The sequence below is a fragment of the Coturnix japonica genome, chromosome 5 (assembly GCF_001577835.2).
Source record: "Coturnix japonica isolate 7356 chromosome 5, Coturnix japonica 2.1, whole genome shotgun sequence".
Taxonomy (NCBI): domain Eukaryota; kingdom Metazoa; phylum Chordata; class Aves; order Galliformes; family Phasianidae; genus Coturnix; species Coturnix japonica.
The window spans coordinates 51965858-51983745 of NC_029520.1; the positions used below are offsets into that span (position 1 = coordinate 51965858).

The 17888-nt window shown below is 42.7% G+C and overlaps 1 long non-coding RNA gene across 2 annotated transcripts in view; it reads right to left on the bottom strand.

The window, feature by feature from the left end:
* The window catches only part of LOC107315493, a 26471-nt gene extending 8962 nt beyond the window's left edge, over nucleotides 1-17509 (bottom strand). The window contains exons 1-2 of one of the 2 annotated variants that reach the window (XR_004307499.1): nucleotides 17325-17509; nucleotides 8583-8728 (exon numbers count right to left, since the gene is read on the bottom strand). This is a non-coding gene — a long non-coding RNA (uncharacterized LOC107315493). Of the gene's footprint in view, nucleotides 1-8582; nucleotides 8729-13322; nucleotides 13371-17324 lie in introns of those variants that run through there. The other variant, XR_004307500.1, reaches the window with a different exon arrangement.
* Between the last annotated feature and the right edge of the window lie 379 nt (nucleotides 17510-17888).

A 17888-nucleotide genomic window follows, 5' to 3' on the forward strand; every position in this document is an offset into this window, starting at 1 on the left:
ATGGTGAAGAACATCCTCTACACTGCTGCTGGAGAGAAAGGTCCACCTGAGTTTTGTGGCAAGAGCCTCAGGAGAGAACCGAGGCCGACCCCTAGGATTTTGGAGTCAAGCATATAAAGGGTCTGAGGAGCGCCAACTCCAACTGAGAAGGAGATTAGCCGTGTATAGGGGGTTCGGGCTGCTTCTGAGTATTTGGGACAGAGGTTCAGCTTCTTCGAGCACCTCGCTTGCCAGTAATAAACTGGATGTTTAAAGGACAGGTTCCCTCCACCCATCATGCTACTGATGCCACTTGGAGTAAGTGGATTTCATTAATTACTCAACGAGCTCGAATGGAAAAACTCAGCCGTCCTGGAATTCTAGAAGTGATCATGGACTGGCCTGAGAGTAAAAAAATGAAACACCACCTAACAGAAGAGCTATCACGCTTAAAGAGGCCACCACATACAATGAGCTACCAGAAAACGAAAAGAAATTTGCCTCTTCACAGACGGATCATGTCGTATGTGAGGAAGCATCGCAGATGTGAAAGCTGCTGTATGGAGCCCACAGCGACAAGTTGCAGAGGCCCGAAGGTAAAGGAGAATCAAGTCAATTCGCAGAGGTAAAGGCTGTTCAGGCTGGCTTTAGATGTGGCTGGAACGGGAGAGGTGGCCAATGCTTCATCTTTAATGACTGTTCAGGATGTGGCAAATGCCTTATGGGGGTGGGTTGCAACAGTGGAGGATGATAATTGGCAACGAAAGGGTAAACCTGTTTGGGCTGCTGAACTGTGGAAAGACATTGCTGCCCGAATAAGGAACATTGTTGTAAAGGTGCGCTCATGTAGATGCTCTTGTGCTAAAAGTAGGGCTACTGAAGAACATAAAAATAACCATCAGGTTGATCGAGCTGCCAAAATTAGGTGGCTCAAATAGCTATTTGGACTGGCAGAACAAAAGTGTCAATCATTTATAGCTCAGTGGGCCAATGAGACTTTAGGCCATGAAGGAAAAGATACAACTTGTAAGTGGGCTAGAGACCGAGTGGGTGGACTTACATATGGACGCTATTGCTCAAGTTATTCATGATTGTTGAAACATGCGCCATAATTAAACAGCCAAGAAGGATGAAACCTATTTGGGGAAAGGGCGATGGCAAAAGTATAAAATATGGAGAGGCATGGCAGGTTTGATTTAATCACCTTGCAACGATCTCGCAATGGTAAGCGTTATGTACTCAACCATGGTGGGAGCACCACCCTGGGTGGCTCGAAACATACGCAGTAACCCATGCTACCGCCCGAAACAGCATATTAGGGTTGGAAAACGAATCCTGTGGCGGCATGGCACTCCGAAAGAATGAATCAGATAATGGGACCCATTTTAAAAATTCCCTTGTAACCACTTGGGCCAAAAACTCATGGCATTGATGGATTTACCATATTCCCTATCATGCACCAGCTTCTGGTAAGATTGAACGTTCAAAGGTATTGAAACTATGTTGAAAGCAATGGGTGGCGGAACGTATAAAAATTGGGAGAACCATTTAGCAGAAGCCACCTGGTTGGTCAACACTCGCGAGGATCTAGTAATCGTAATGGTCCTAACCAATCCAGCTCCCTACGTACCGTGGAGGGAGATAAGGTTCCTGTAGTACACCAAGAGTGTGTTGGGAAAAACAGTTTGGGTCCTTCCAGCGTCTGGGAAGGGGCAAACCTCTCCGGGGTACTGTCTTTGCCCAGGGACCTGGGTGCACATGGTGGGTGATGGACCAAAAATGGATAATGTTCAATGTGTACCACAAGGGAATTTGATGTTGGGGGAGGTGCAGCCAATGATCTTCTTGTAGTATATAGGTAGGGCTCAGAACAAAAATTTCATTAGGTACAGAATAGTTCAATTAGGTATAGGACTTAAGATAGAGTGGATCAATGTTAAGGAAACACTTTTCTCTATATAACTAATAGGCACTTCTGTAAGCAAGTTTTCCATCTGGACTCTATATCCTGCACTGGCCATGCATGGTAGAGCACACATGGAAAGAAGTATAAATCAAAGGAAATCTTGCTGTGTGGCTGGGAAAGGATGAGTGCACCTTGATGTGGGGGCACGCCCTACCAGCTCTGCCTTTCCCTCTACCGCTGACATGTTTTCCTTTTTCTGGCAGTTTTGCCATTTTCTCAAAATTAATAAATAGTAAATTAGGTTATAGAGTTTTGTTCTCACTTAGGGATTTGTATGGATATAATATAGATTGTTGAGAAAAATAAGGTTGCTGATTATTCACAATTATACATATGACGTGTGTATATGTATATAAATACTAATGTAATGATGTAGAAAGGGGTGGAAATGTCATGGTTACAATAATTTTTGTAATTTTCGCTATCAGTATTCCACACATGTCAAAACATCATATAAAGCATGAATAATTTTACTGAATCTTGCAACTATCAGAAGAAGACTACATCTCCCAGGGCAACAACACGATGGTCACGGGACCTGGACCTATATATACTCTGTCGCAGAACAGACTGACGTCTTTCGATTCTGGCGTTCCAGGGGAGTGTGTGGAGCCTTCAGCCGTTCGCCTAGATTTTACAGTAGGCCTCTCGGTTACGGGACTCATTCTCTCTCCTATTTTGGCTTGATTCGTTAGCTCAATTTCAATTATATTGTATTTATATTGTGTTATCCTGTATTTCGATATAGGTATTTAGTAAATAAGTGTGCCTCCTTAGATCGTTTGCCGCCTGTTCTTTTCCTTAATTAACTTTTTTCCTTGTCGGCCTAGGCCCCTCCGGCCTACGGCCCCCCTGTCACGGACGCAGGTGGATTTTTAGTTCAAACCGTGACAACTGATTTTTGTTCCCTGGAATGCTAACTAGACTTTCAGGTTCCGTGTTTGTTGAGCTCAGTGAACTGGGCCCTGGAACAGAAGGCATGCGTGCAGGGACAGCAGTTTGTCACACAGATTTCAGCCAGTCCCTGAACATCTTAATTTCTAGCAGAGATGCACAGCATTGCCTAGCATGCTTCCCAAATGATCCGACCTTCAGCAACCTTTAAAAACTCCTTACTAAATTGTACTCCTGCATTCCTGTGCACTTGTAGCACTCGATCAATTGGGAAAAGAGCTCTGTGAGCCACAAAGATGGATTTCTTGATCATGATTCAGAGAAATCACACTCAGGCATTGGATTGCTGTAATTTTTAGCATGTTTTTATGATGTAGATTTTTAGGTTCTAGAAATGTCCAGGTTGAGCCAAGAAAGCAGAGATGCTGCAAGCTGGAATATCCATCAGGTTATTACTGAAGATATACCAGAGTTGAAGACAAACTTCTCCAAAGTTTTCGGATTGTGGTATGCGATAGAAACACAGAATGACTGGAAGTTGGAAGGGAACCTTCTAACAGCTGCCCTAGTCCCTGGCTCCCCCTGCAATGAGCAGGAACTCTACACAGCAAAGGCGACACTAGTCCATCGAGCATCAAGATCAAAGAATCAACAGAATGGCTCAGGCTGAAACCAGGCAGCCACAAGCCTCATACCAGCTCCAAACCCACCTGCTGTGGCAGGGTCACCAACTCAGCAGCCCAGGCTGGCCCAGAGCCACATCCAGCCTGGCCTTGAATGCCTGCAGGGATGGGGCATCCACAGCCTCCTTGGGCAACCTGTTCCAGTGCGTCACCACCCTCTGGGTGAAAAACTTCCTCTTAAGATCCAACCTAAACCTCCCCTGCCTCAGTTTAAAACCATTCCCCTTTATCCCATCACTGCCCACCTTCACAATCATGTTCCCCCTTCTGTTTATATGCTCCCTTCAAGTACTGGAAGGCCACAGTCTCTGAAATGGGGTAAAAGGCCAGGGATAGTAAGTCTTGGTTTTAGGATAACATCAGTACCCTCCACAAGACGAAGTCTTAACCTGCACTGGGTACTTACAGCTCAAGCTGTGTGAACACCAGCATTTATGCTGGTCGGCTGTGAGGCCTCCAGAAGATTTTAGAATAGGATTTTTCAATTCCAAGAAGTGTTCATTTCTCTTTCTGTGAGCACAGAGGGAATTACAAAGTCTGGCTTTTCCAAGCCTAAACTTCAAAGTTTCAGCCAGATGTCCTTGAGTTGGCATGAATATCAATGCTACAGATCCCTGATTTAATTTAACCTGTGTCCTAGGACAGAATAAAACCCAGTGCAAGCATGCAAAAAAACGAAAGCATTAACTTTCTATGCTGCATTAAAAACATTTTGCATTCCTATCAAAATTACTAGGGTATTTCATTATAAAAAAATGATGAGAAATGCCAGACTTATGTTATTATCACATGCAGATTCTTACATTCCCACTTCACTTTGGCCAATTGAGTACAAATTATTACAACATTAGCGGGCTCGTCCCGCTAGCTGATCTTTTCTTTGTGTCTGAATATCAATGCTAACTGATGGAGCATTTGAGAAAGCTGTGGTTTGTAAATGTGTGATTTCTCCTGGCATTATAAGGAAAAGAAACAGTGATTTTGCTATTTGACTCTCCCTTATTTTCCTTTTCCTAACTAAGCTGGCAAACTGTCAGGAATAGCGCAATGCCAATTCACCAAGGGCAAAAGCATACACATATATATAAGTATGAAAGTACTGATTCCTACAACGTTAATTGTATGCTTAGAGATTATTAACACTGCAATACTTTCTTAGACCTTGGCCTTACTCTCTGCAAACTTATCAGCTTGTAGAGCTGAAGCAGAAGTAGCCGTGTCACCAGATCACAGGCTCATCACTCATCCCATGATTTGAATAAATGCTCAGGTCCCCCAAACTTGATATTATTACTTTTTAAAGAGTAAATAGTACTTTCAGGATGTCAGGATGGACAGGGTTCTGATGGAGCTGCGGGTGTCCCAGTTCATTGCAGGGGAGCAGGACCAGACGGTCATTAGAGGTCCATACCAACTCAAACTATTCTATGATTCTAGAGAACAAGAATCATCCTTGTTCCTCTCTCTGACCCACAAAGAAAGCCAGAGCAGCTTCTTTTGCTGCTGAAGGTTTTCTGGTCACCAGGTCTATAGGCGACATTACCAAACACTGCATTGAGAAGCTATGATGGTGGATATGGGGAACAAGGAGGAGAGGTCAAACAGGAGGCTTTTGAGAGGATAGGAAACATTTGAGAGCAACTGTTGTTATAAAACAGTCTTTTCATGCTGAGAATTTACTTCTGAGCACCTGCTGATGGCACAGGGCACCGCTCTGCATGTCTTTGTGCCAGTTGGCTTTTCTCAGCTTTGGAAAATTCTTTCTAAATAACGAACTTGAGCACACTGCCATGCAATCCTAAACGTTCTGCAGTGAAAATAAAATGAAAGCATGGGCAGGAATTCATTTCAGCAGGCTGGCTGAGGCAAAAGCAAGAAGGAGGTTAGCAGGCAGTTTGGAAAGGGTTGGGTTCTTTCCTCCACTTCAGAGCCACACCCTGGTTTATCATGTTGACCAGTGAATTTCCTACAGCCCTGACCCCGTCCACCGCCCTCCCTTTAAGCACAGTTTTTGTGTCCAAGCTGTGAAGTCTGCATGTTTTCTGCTCATTAGAACCGACCAGCACCCAGGTCTGACCTCTTGCTCAGCCCTCCTATGCTCTTTCCTGCTCTGTGCCCCCTGTACAGAAGAGCTACAGATGGTGGAGGGTGAATGCACCATTTCGTAAGGAGATGGTGCCATGATCACCCTGTAAAATGCTTTGAAGACTTTCTCAGTGAGATTATCAATGGCAGTGTCAAACATGAGGCAAGGATTGCTGCAAGGTCCCCTTACAATTGCACCAGTCCTAAAGGTCAGGTGGGTCCCAGAGGCAGCAAGCTGGCCTCTGTAATGCCTTTGCCTCCCTTACCTCTTTAAGAAAAGGACAAAGAGAGGTGGCCCAGCTCAGGCACTGCTTAAAGGCACAGCTTAGAGCAGTCTCTGAGCTACTTTTAGCTGAAAGTCAGACACCGCTTCCCCACTTTGCTTGTAAGCCCAATTTACATTCAGTGTAGACGGAAAAAGGTAGGAATCCATGATCTGATGTGCACTTCTGACAAATTGCTGCTAACTTCAACTTGCCCTTTGCCATAAGCACACTCCCAGCTCTCCTGCCCACTTCCAGCCCCACTGATGGTGGGAAGAGGCAGACTCCGCTTTCCTCATCCAGATGAGTTTCTACAAATGCTGATCTGCTTTGATGCTCAGAGTTGGAGATGTTATGATCTCTTAAAAATTTTATCTATACTTTCATACAACATCCTAATTGTTTGCCTTCTAAAAACATGGTTTCATTAATTTAATCTTGTACTGCAGAACATTTTATGAGATCTTAAAGCAACTTCATACTGCGCATTAATTTCTTTCCACATAATTGTATTTATATTTCAACAAATAGACTTGAAGTACATTATTATTCTAAAATGAGCGCTAATGGGTTTCAGCACTTTCATGCAGCTAATCGTGCATTTATTTCACAGCTTTGATGGCTCACAAAGACTTCCACTTCTTCATTTACATGAAACAACTGTGAAGGATAAATTAAATGGCTGCTTATTTCATCTGCAGATTTTTTTCCCCTCAAAACTCTACACCAACAGTCCACTGTTGGTGTACAAAAAAAGTAATTTCTTTAAATACATGGTCCTCTGTCAAATGGACAGATACAGAAATGACAACCACAAACCTTCACCCATTCCTCAACCTGAAGTAAAATAAAAACAGGACAAATACTGCTCCTTTTTTTGCACTGTGCCAGCACGTACAAATTACTAACGTGGTTTGTTCATGTATCATGGCAGACACCAATTTGCTGCTATTTGTGTTCAAGTCAAGTCTCAGAGAACATGAGCAGAGGATGCTGAAGAATAGGCTGTACATTATCCATGATGGGGTGCAGAGATTTTGTGCTCCAGATCTCATGTTGGATGTCCATTGCACTTAGTCCTAAACCCCATAGGCTGTCTGGTTCCTTGTGGACCCATGCTAGGCAACCTGAGCATTGTCATCCTCTGGGGCAAGCCTGGGAATGATGGCCTTAAATAAACAATTGCTTATTAAGACAAGAAAATACCATATAAGCAAGTATTGACTCAGATTTTGCCAGTACTTAAATACAGAGACATGAGATGCATGGAAGGATATGGTTGCCAGGCCCAGTGCAGGCAAGTAGAGAGCTTGGCTCTCTCTTCCTCCCAACCTAGTGGACAGCTACAGGATGACTGAGTCCCAGAAACAACACCAAAGTAGAGGCACAGAATCATAGAATCACAGGATCATAGAATGGCTTGGGTTGGAAGGGACCTCAAGGATCATCAAGCTCCAACCCCCCACAGGCAGGGCCACCAACCTCCATTGGCATGGCCTTCTCATTCACAATGCTCACCAATGCTATGTCTTTGAAAAGCCTTTAAGGGAGTTTTCTTTGAGTAGGAAACTATAAAATTATCCAATGCTGACAGCAGCAAAATAGCTTTACTTCTGCTCATCCCATAATTAATGAAGTGGTTCTTCTATCCTTGTGCTGGTGGACTTGTGACAACATACCAGGAGACACAAACCTACCACTGAAAAGATCCGGCAAACCCCATTAATGCCATTGTTGCCCTACAGGGGGAAGGAAGTGCCCAGCCTGCAGACTGGTTCTTCCTAAGTAGCCCCCTTGAGGGCCAGGTTTAAGTTATTTCTAGAGTTTACTTCAGCCACTGAATCATTTGGCTTCCTAAGAGATAGTTGATCTGCTGCTCTCATGACTGGTTATTAAAACAGTCAGGCCTGGTAATACAGTTGTACCTCGTTTGAGTTTTCACTTTCATAGAGTTTTCTTCCACAGAAATGAAATATTTCATATCAGATAATGATTTTTTTTTCCCCCAAGAAAAATGAAGAGAATGAATTAATCCACAACCACACTGATGAGGGGAAGAAAAGTTAATTGAAAAATATAATGAAAACACAGAGCTCATTCCAGCCTGTGTAGGCAATGGAAACATTGATATTGACAAAGAAAAATTAAAATTTGCAACAGAGTTCTAACACACTGTTAATATATGTATGGTGATAATGCATAGAATCCTTGGTAAGGAGCCTTAAGGCACACACATGACACTTATGCAAATTTTAGGGGAAACTACAATATTAAATACTAAAGTCTACTCCTTTTTTTTACCCCTTTTTTCTAAAGCAAATAAAGTCTAGTAAATGCTTTGGCCCAAGTTCCAGTTACATTGAGGGCTGTTTCCATGCTATCAGGAGAAACAACATACACTGAAAATTGAAGCCTATTGGGAAAGAAGGGATCATTCCTTGTGGAGATTAACCAGATACCGTCCCACTTAACCCATTTTCCTGTGGCCAACACAGCTGTGCCAGGAGGTTGTTCTATTTGCAGAATGATGAACATGGAGCATTAGGCCACTATTTAATAACACAATGAAGCAATGGCTGTGGAGTGCAGTAAAATATCATGGGATCAGTTAATGTGACAAAGAAATAACCCTTTTCAAACCAACCAAGGGAATGCTCTTGGCCAGAGCTAGGAAAAGTAAATATTAGAACTTAAAAACATTGCCAGACTCACCCAGAAATTCTCCTCAGGTTTGGTTTGCTTGTGAAGCCACTTGTGTGCTGAAGGGCTCTATGTGGGTGCTGGGATTTGGATTCATTCAGGCCCTTCATGCTCTTCTCTGAGATGCCAAAGTAGGCGATGCATCTTTCTGGCTTCCTCTGTAGTCGAGGGAGAGAAGATGGTTGGAATGACTGAACCATAAAATGATTTGAGTTGGAAGGGACACTTAAAGGCCATCTGGTCCAACTCCCCTCCAATGAACAGGAACACCCACAGCTCCACCAGGTGCTCAGGGCTCCATCCAGCCAGACCTTGGGTGTCTACAGGGACAGAGCATCACAATGCTTAAGAGACTTCTGTCTTTTGTCCCTCAATTTGCTGTGGCACTAAGACTAACTTAAAGCTTAATGTTAGGTCACATTGATTAGGATCCTCATATATAAAGGGGTTTTCTTCTCCAAGACTTCAGCAGACATGGTAGTTTTGTTCCAACAGGCAAAGACAGTGAACGAACCATCTCAACACCAGCAGAAGGTAGAGAAGTAAGCCAGCCCTAGCATAAAATGCAGGCAGAAGCATCAGAGATGCTGCAGAGTGAGTCCCAGGGCAAAGCACCTCCATCCCCATGGGGAAATCCAAACCCACACGCGCACTGTGCTCGCTTTATGCTCTGACCTGTGCAAAAGCTCCAGATCAGGTCAGCAGACGGCTGCCAGCAGCGAGCCCTGGGGCTGTGCTGCAATGATAAGTCACAATTCCCACCAAGTTTAGTCCCGGAACAAGTTTTTCCTTTCTCGTTCTAAATTGGCTTTGAAGTACTCCTTTAATTTTCAATACAAAGCATCATCATCGCTGGCTGTACGACTGTGACACGCGGGGAGATAAAAGCAATAAGCCTTTCTCCACACAGCTTCCCTCATTGACTCCTATAATGTCTGAGCTGGATATTTTGTAAGCCTGCCCAATTAATTTTGTGCTCGGTGGCTCTTTCTGAACACAATGTCTTTTAAAAAAAAGATCTGCTAAGAAATTCATTAACGTTACAGTGCGGTTGGACTTACTCCAGCCAAATTATTACGTTTTTATAGTGCTAAAAATAAAGAAAAGCACTGTATAATTGAAACAACCCCCTCACACACACACACACACGGCAAGATTCCTCTCTAAGACTGAATGGAAACCAAACCCTGGTTAATCTGCACCATGCAACACAGTGTTTCACACGATTAATGTATAATAGAAAAATGTTATACATCGTCAAATAAATTCCCTGCAGGTAATAAATTACGTGGCATAACCTCGTGTGTGACAGCTGACATTATTACACACTTAATCAGTGAATGCAAAATGACCATTTTGGAGATGCTGTGCAACTGCAGCTTTTTGATGCTGCTTTGGCCAGCATTTTCTCTCTGGTCTATCTGTGCCTCTTGCCTACAAGTGATAAAGTACATAAACGCAGAGCCTCTGTTTGCAGCATTTGTAGTCCATTTGTTGTGTGCAAAAATCCTTCTCACCCTTGAATGCCCTCATGTCAGATGGCACAGCACGCAATTATGCCCTCTGTGGTAGATCAACTCCATCCCCTGACAGAGCTCCTCAAAGCCAATACCTCCTCTTCTTGAAGTGCCCCTGCAGCACAGCCCTCACATAGTCAATCTTTTCAGCTTGCTCGAATTATTTCACAAAATAATAGCATTTCTGGTTCAGATTTTCAAAGGAGTTTAAAGGAGTAAGAACCTCATATCCTATTAAAGAGAAATGCCTGATGTCCATTAGGACATCCACTCTGCCACACAGCATGTCAGAGATGCCATTTCGCTGAACAGACAATTAGCGTAATGACATATTGCACTCTATCAGAGGAGCCATTGTAAGGAGATATAACATAAAAGAAAGATCATTCTCTCTGGGCTGCTATTCTTTTTGCCAGGCAGATAGGTGACAATTGACAAAGTCAGCCCAATATTTGGCTGAGCTGTTCATTTCTGACCCCAGCCAAATACTATCTGATATAAAATAGAACTATTTGCTTTGCATCTTTGGTTTTCCTGCTTCATCACCTCCTGCTTGGCTGTGATGTGGACACAGGGAACCTGTAATTGATTGGCTTTTTTCCTCTCCTAACACTATTTTCTACGGAATGTACTTCTCATCTAATGCTCTGTATGATTGCTACTTCATTAGTTCCCACATCTTCTCGTATTAATTACTCACAATTCATATTAAAGATATTTACAACTCTTCATTTTCATTCAGAGAATGCCTCTCCATGTCTTCTATCACCATTTCCTTATCTATCCTCTAGCTTTCTTTCATTATTCTTTGCCTGACCAGGGGAAATCTGAGCAATTCCCAGGTTTTATTCACATTTCCTATTTCAGGTTCCTTTTCTCAGCAGCTTTCATTGGTTACTGCTATAAGCTCGGGGGAAGCCAGCCTCCGGCTGTACCAAGCACTCACACTAATACTCAGTGCCATACTCAGTTTGCACAAATCAAATGCAGCAAGACCAAAACCATCAGTTCCAAAGCTTTCAAGCCAGTGATAGACTTTTTCTACCCCATCAGCAGCAACGTATTTCCAGCCCAGATGAACCCAACTTGGCACTGAATTGTGATTATTTCTAAAATACTTTTTATTTTCTACACTGAAAAGGGTTATAAAGTCACCTCTGCTTCTGTAACAAACACAAGTGCCAGGCAAGCCATCAGATATACCTACTTACTTCTTAGTCCTTACATTACAAGCTGTGATTATAAACAATTTGGAACAGTGAAGATGTTTATGGATACCCAACCCAGAAAGCCTTCCTCTTGATATTTAAGATGCCCAGAGTGCTATAAAATCTCTCCCTTCATATATTATCTTGTCTCCATGTTTATCTACAGTATTTTCTGGACTCTTGTTAAAGAATCATCTTAGGTTTCTATGGGATTAGTGCTTCCTTTCTGCATTTAGAAAGCCTTGCAGGTGAGTGGATCTGTGCTAAATAGATTACAAGTCATCAAAGACAAACTGCCAACAAACTCCGGGAACGTTTCATGATATTTCACAAAGTGGCCATTTGTTTCTCAAAACTTTGGAACTTCATATCCTACATGCATCCAGAAAGACTTAACACAGGCTGGGTAGTGGGCCCTGGAGAACCACATGAGGTTCAACAAAGCCAAGTGCAAGGTCTGCACCTGGGTCACAGCAACCCTCACTACCAATACAAGCTGGGGGATGAAAAGACTGAGCAAAGCCCTACTGAAAAGAACCTGGGGGTGGATGATATTTCTTATGCTAAAGATCTTTCTTATTTTTCAGTGATGCCCTCAGTTCCAGGAAGTATCAGTTTGTCCTTTTGTCTTCAGACACTGATGAACATCTCACCTCCTTTTCCAAAGGAATCTGAGAAGATCATTTTCCTGAATGAGCTCTGGGTGCTTTCCTGAGCTCATCTGCGTTCAGCTGAGCAACAGCCTTCATGTGCATTTCATGCTCTCTGTGGGACCTTTTGTCTGGTTCCTCTTTCATTATGCTGATTTCAGCACTCTCACTCAGCATATAGCAGCCATTTGGATCGTTCACCTTCCAGTTTATCCTTGGTGTTCTGCTGATTCTGGTGGTCTGCATTTTGCTGTCCTTCTTTCTCAATGTCACTAGTCTTTAGTGCTTCTCGTGTGCAACCAGGAGCCATAGTAAATGATCAGGGATGTTTTGTGACATTCTGCAAGGCAGTCATTTGTTCCTCTAAACTTTGGAACTTGTCCCTTTAGAGGGTGGTGACGCACTGGAACAGGTTGCCCAAGGAGGCTGTGGATGCCCCATCCCTGCAGGCATTCAAGGCCAGGCTGGATGTGGCTCTGGGCAGCCTGGGCTGCTGGTTGGTGACCCTGCACACAGCAGGGGGTTGGAGCTGGATGAGCAAAGTGTGGTCTTTTTCAATCCAGGCCATTCTAGGATTCTATGATTATTCTACATGTGTTGGAGAGTTGGTTACTGAGGCAAATAAAAAGCCCCACAGGGTTTAGTCTGTGGATTTCCCCTGTGATCATTTCTGATGTTTGCTGGTTGCTGCTGTGGCTCAAATGACCTCTGCTTAGCTGGACTTAACGGTGGGCCCTCCCTTTCTATTCATTAAAGGCCATCCAAAACACACACCGATTGAGCTCAAACACAGCATAAGCCTGGAACAAAGCATTCAAGGATCAAAGCCACTTTCCAAAAGTCAACAATAAGAGACCCAGCAAACTGCTACCTCACTAACCTCAAAGACCTGAGACCAGCATGTGCTCTTGAGAGCAAACCCTGAATGAAGTCAATCAGTGCTGCCAGCTCTGAGGGTGGTTAGGATGCCCTCCCCTCCCCACCTCTCTCAGCATTACTCCTAGATAAACACAATGTCTGTCATTCGTGATACAGCTTTAGTTATGTCTCATTAAGTTTCTGTTTCTTTTCTGTTTTCACCACTGTCTTGGAAATGAGTAACAAAACAAGGTCCTGCTTGTGTACAGAGCACACATTAAATACCAGCCAAGCCTTCACCCAGGAAATGTTTTCCCTTTAGAGGCTAGCCTTGAAATGAGCCCAGGAAAGCACAAGTGAATGGCTTGCATCCGTCCTTCCTGAAGCAACCAACCCCCTTCACCAGGTGCTCAATCATCAGCTCAGGCCATTGAAATAACAGTTCCCCTACAACTGTGCACAACTTACAAGTGATTAACATACCATTCAAGGAAGCAGATTCTCACAGAAGCTACTTACTTCATGCTGAAGTAGAAGAAAGCTGCTTGATACTACTGCATTTATTAGCATCTGCAAATAAACCACAGAAATAGTGGAAGAATTGAAATGTGATCTTGCAACCAGTTTTGCCAATACAAAAAAATAACATCCAGATGGCTGGACTGCAGCAAGTTCCCCTGGCTATTAAAGGAGGCTGGAACAAAAAACTACAGTGATGGTGATGGAGGATGGACAAGTGCTGAATGAGGTAAAAAAAGGAAAAAAAAAAGGTAAATTTTGAAGGAAATGTGTCTGGAGATTCTGAAAGCAGCTCGGGAGGGACTGTTTGTACTGCAGTACAACAGGCAACACCTCTTAGAGCACATGGGCAACCATAACTATGCTGAGAGCTCGTTATTAGACATGCTGTTTCCAAATGACTCAGTAGGCATCGCATCAGCCAGAGATCTGCCTTCCAAGTGAAAAGTAATGTCTAAGGCACAAATATTTTCAATGAGCTTATTTGAATTCATTTGACCACAGTCCTATTCTGGTGATACACACAAAGGATGAGAAATGTCTACAGCATGAAACAAAATACTTCCAAAAGACAAGGAGATAGCAAAGAATATGGCCAAGGGTCTTTACGCTACTCCATAGCCCCATGAATACTCTCCAAAATAGGTCAGGGTTAAAGAGTTCTCATCAGTTCTTTAACAAATGGAGTTAAAGGACCAGAGCTGTGAATTGCAACAACCCACATTGGTGCATAAAGGAGAGAGAAACAAAAGAGTCATAGTGATTCAAAGGTGCTCTAATCTAGTCTAAATCTCTAATTTAGTCTAAATGGTAAAGCTCCAAGTAGCTGGCGATAGTCTGATTGGTACAGAAACCACCATAGCATCACATGGACAGAAACTGGCAGTAAATTTAGGGGAAATCTTGAGCATCTGCAAACATAGATAATATATTATATATATATATATATATATATATATATATATATATATATAATATATAACATAAAGGAAGAGGGGAGGGAAGGGTTAAAATCACAGAATCTGACAGTGGTTGAGGCTGGAAGGAACCTCTGGATGCCATCTGGTCCTACTCCCCTTGGTCAAGCAGACACCCAGAGATTCTCCATGGAGGAAACCCCACAGCCTCTCTGGTCCCTGGGTAGGGCTCCAGCACAGCAAAGAAATGCTTCTGACAGTCAGGGAAAGCCTCATGGGCTCCAGTTTGCGCCCAATGCCTATTGTCCTGGCTCTGGGCACCGCTGTAAAGAGCACAGCTCCATCTCCTTTATACTCGTCCCTTCAGGTGGCTCTTTAATTGCTTTCTTATATCTATTCTCATAGATATTTCTGTCATTCAAGATAGGATTTGGCCACCAATTGCACAAGGCAGAGAAGGAAACTGTCTCAATGCCTCTATCTCCCAGAACCTTACTAGAAAAAGAGATGTTATTCCATTTTTTGTCCTGCTCTTACTGCTTGCTCCCCACCTGAGACAGGCTTCTAAGCAAATCTCTGTTTAGAACAGCATTTATCAGCTTTAATTAAGAAAATGTTGGGAAAAAGAAAGAAAAATTGTTCAAAAGACATCTTTAGTGCCCTCTCTTCATTTCTCAGCAGCTTTTAGCATTTATGAGGGGAACAGAAGTTGGGTTTTTGGTCTTTTGTATTTAAAGGGTATATTCTTTACAGAGCAAAGACAGCTCACAGTGCCACTAAAGAAAATGTTTTATAGAAGCAATCCATAAGCAGAGACCAACCACTGAATAAAAACATGAAACAGAGTGCTCACCAGTAAATCCCTAGTAGAAAAATAGAGAAACGGTTGAAATTCAGTGCCTTGGAGTACTGTGGGTTTCTTGTTGTTTTCCCAACTGTTTGCTTGAGTGCTTTGGGGTTCTTTGGTTGCTTGCTTTTTTTTATTCCCTTTACAAATGGTTTGACCAGCTCTATTTTAAAATCAGATCTGTCAGCAGCTCCCTGGGGTATTTCTGTTTCTTTGGATATGCAATGGGAAATATCAACATGTGGAGAAAACTTCACTGTACTGCTTATTATACACAGCCCCTGAGTATAACGAACAACCAGCTCCTGCAATGCTGGGCTGCTGTTCAGGCAAACTACCTACAAACTGGCAAGCAATTTGTCGGACTGTCAAAAGACAAAGACGTCACACTGATCAAAGCTCCTCTGTTAAGCTTATAAATACTTATCTCTTTTTCTAAGCAATCAGAAAAATTCCTGGGAATGAATGTGCAATATGGCAAAAAGATGCATACAAGCCAGGCTGCCCCCAAACTAAAACAATTCAGATGCACATTCTTGTAAATCTTTTGCTTCATACACAGAAAGAAGAAAACAAGGGAAAGAAAGGCTAAAAATAAACCAGCAATGAGGGCCAGTGAGATGAGCGATGATTTTACTGCAATACACCAAACTAGTCAGATAAATATACTTAATTAGCTTCGCTAGAGTTGGGGAGAAAAAAAAAACAAACAGGCTTTGTTGCCTATTTATTTTGTGAAAGGATTTTATTGTTGCCATATTTTATTTTGCAGAAAATTTCCATTGTGTGTGCATTTTTAAGTCTGATGCTGGAGTGGTAAGAGTTGATGCACGAATTTCAATGCAAGTTTTGAGAATATCAGCTGTGTTGAGTGTCTTGCACACAGTTTCTAAGTGCACTGAAATATAGAAATACTTTGGGAAAAGCAATTTTATTTCTACAGCGGTTTCTGCTCCTAATTATCTTGACTTGGAATCAAAGATTTTGGAAAGGTTTGGGTTTCAATCATCAGCATGATGAGTTTGCCCAGGCCATTCGTTCTGTTGTCTTTTACCTGTATGCCCCATGATGTGATTTCTCTATTACCATTTAAAAACATCAATGATGCAGCACCAGTGGACACTGAATCGGACCCACAAAGATCATCCATAATCATGTGAAAAGGCTTCAAGACTATTAAAAATCATCTCAAGACATGGGATGCAGAAAGAATGAGAGCAGAGCTGCTGTTATGCCACAGGTCAAGCCTGACCTTTGCAGAGCTGCATAAAAGAGAGCAAGAAAGGCCATGAATGCAGAGGGAAGCTGGTAGGATCTGCACAGAGAAATGTAAAAAGATCAGATTGCTTTGTGCTGTCATAGGCTAACACTCAAATAAATTCAGAGCACTTACACAAAAGTTGGTTTTTAGTCATCCTTTTTAAGGCTCATTCTAAATAAGCTGCTCCTAAGAATAAGACTTAAGCAATTCTGGATCAGAAAAAGTGAAGTGAAAGGATAAACAAGAAAATGGGAAATAGAAGAGGTTAAGGACCTACCATGAAACTTCAGCAGGACACAGTTAGGATTCCAAAGGGAAGCCACACAATGATTTGGACATCCAGAACTCAGGGAGATGAATACTAACCTCAAGACACATATTGTGAAGCTCACTGTGTCAAGCAGCTCCATTACTACAGCATAACAGACAACAGAGCCCTCAGTTTTCCTCCCCAGCTTTTTCCTCCACTACTTGCCCCCCTGCCTGTTGTGTAATTAAAGATGATTCAGAATTATTGGTGCCAAGTGAAGCTTCTTGTTCATCATCACCAGCAACATGGCAGAAACAAGGAAGGGAGGTGCTCCAATCACATTACTACAGGGACAGAGTTCTGTCTCTCTCCCAGAGCAGCAGGAATTATTCCAGTGAGCAACAAAAGCATAAAAATAGGGAAGAGAAGCACATCTCGATAAAATGAGGACAGAGCACGTTCAGCAGTTTGGGATCTCCCTTCAAATCCAATGATTTTGTGCCATCAGCAAGGTAACACTTTCCTCCACCATGGTGCATGCCCACCAAATTGCTCTCAACCAATGCTAAATCCCATCTAAGTTCACAGAGGTGGGAGAAGGACAGCACAGGTCTTTTTCTTTTTGGTGCACCACAGAAAAGATGGTACAAAAGTGTTGGATTTACCCTTTAGGAAATGCTTTCTGGCAGTGATATTACTGGGACAGATGTAAAAAGAGAAATGGTACCTTGCCAGCATGTTTATCGCTCCCATCAAGTGCAGGAGAATTCTTCAGTGGTTCTCATCATCTTGATTTCAGTCATCTCCCCTTGACCTCAAATTGGCAAGCATGAGCTGGGGATGCTCCTCACTTCATTCTCCCTGCACCAGTCCAAGCCTGATGCTGAATCTGGTTCCAGATTGGCTTCAAGCTCTCAAAGAGATGACTGGGAAGGTTCTGAGATTTAAGTATTCTGCAGGTTTGACATTTTCAAAGGCCCATTCTCTGAAACAGCTGTGCCTTTTCTTTTGTTGTTTCTTGCCTTTAATCTCACTAAGTGACTATACACATGCAGCAATTACCTACAGCAAGCAGGACACTCCAATTTGCTTTGGTTTTGCCTGGGCAGGCAGTTATCCAGACTACATCTGTCAAAGTAATGACAACCAAGAAGATTAAAAAAGAAAATGTGAGGAGGAGGATGACATTCCAGAGAATGATAATTGAGGAACTATGAGAATATTCATTGAGTTTGACAATTTCAGGCTAAAAGGCTTCTACCCTGGCAGTTGTTTAATCTCCCACTTAACC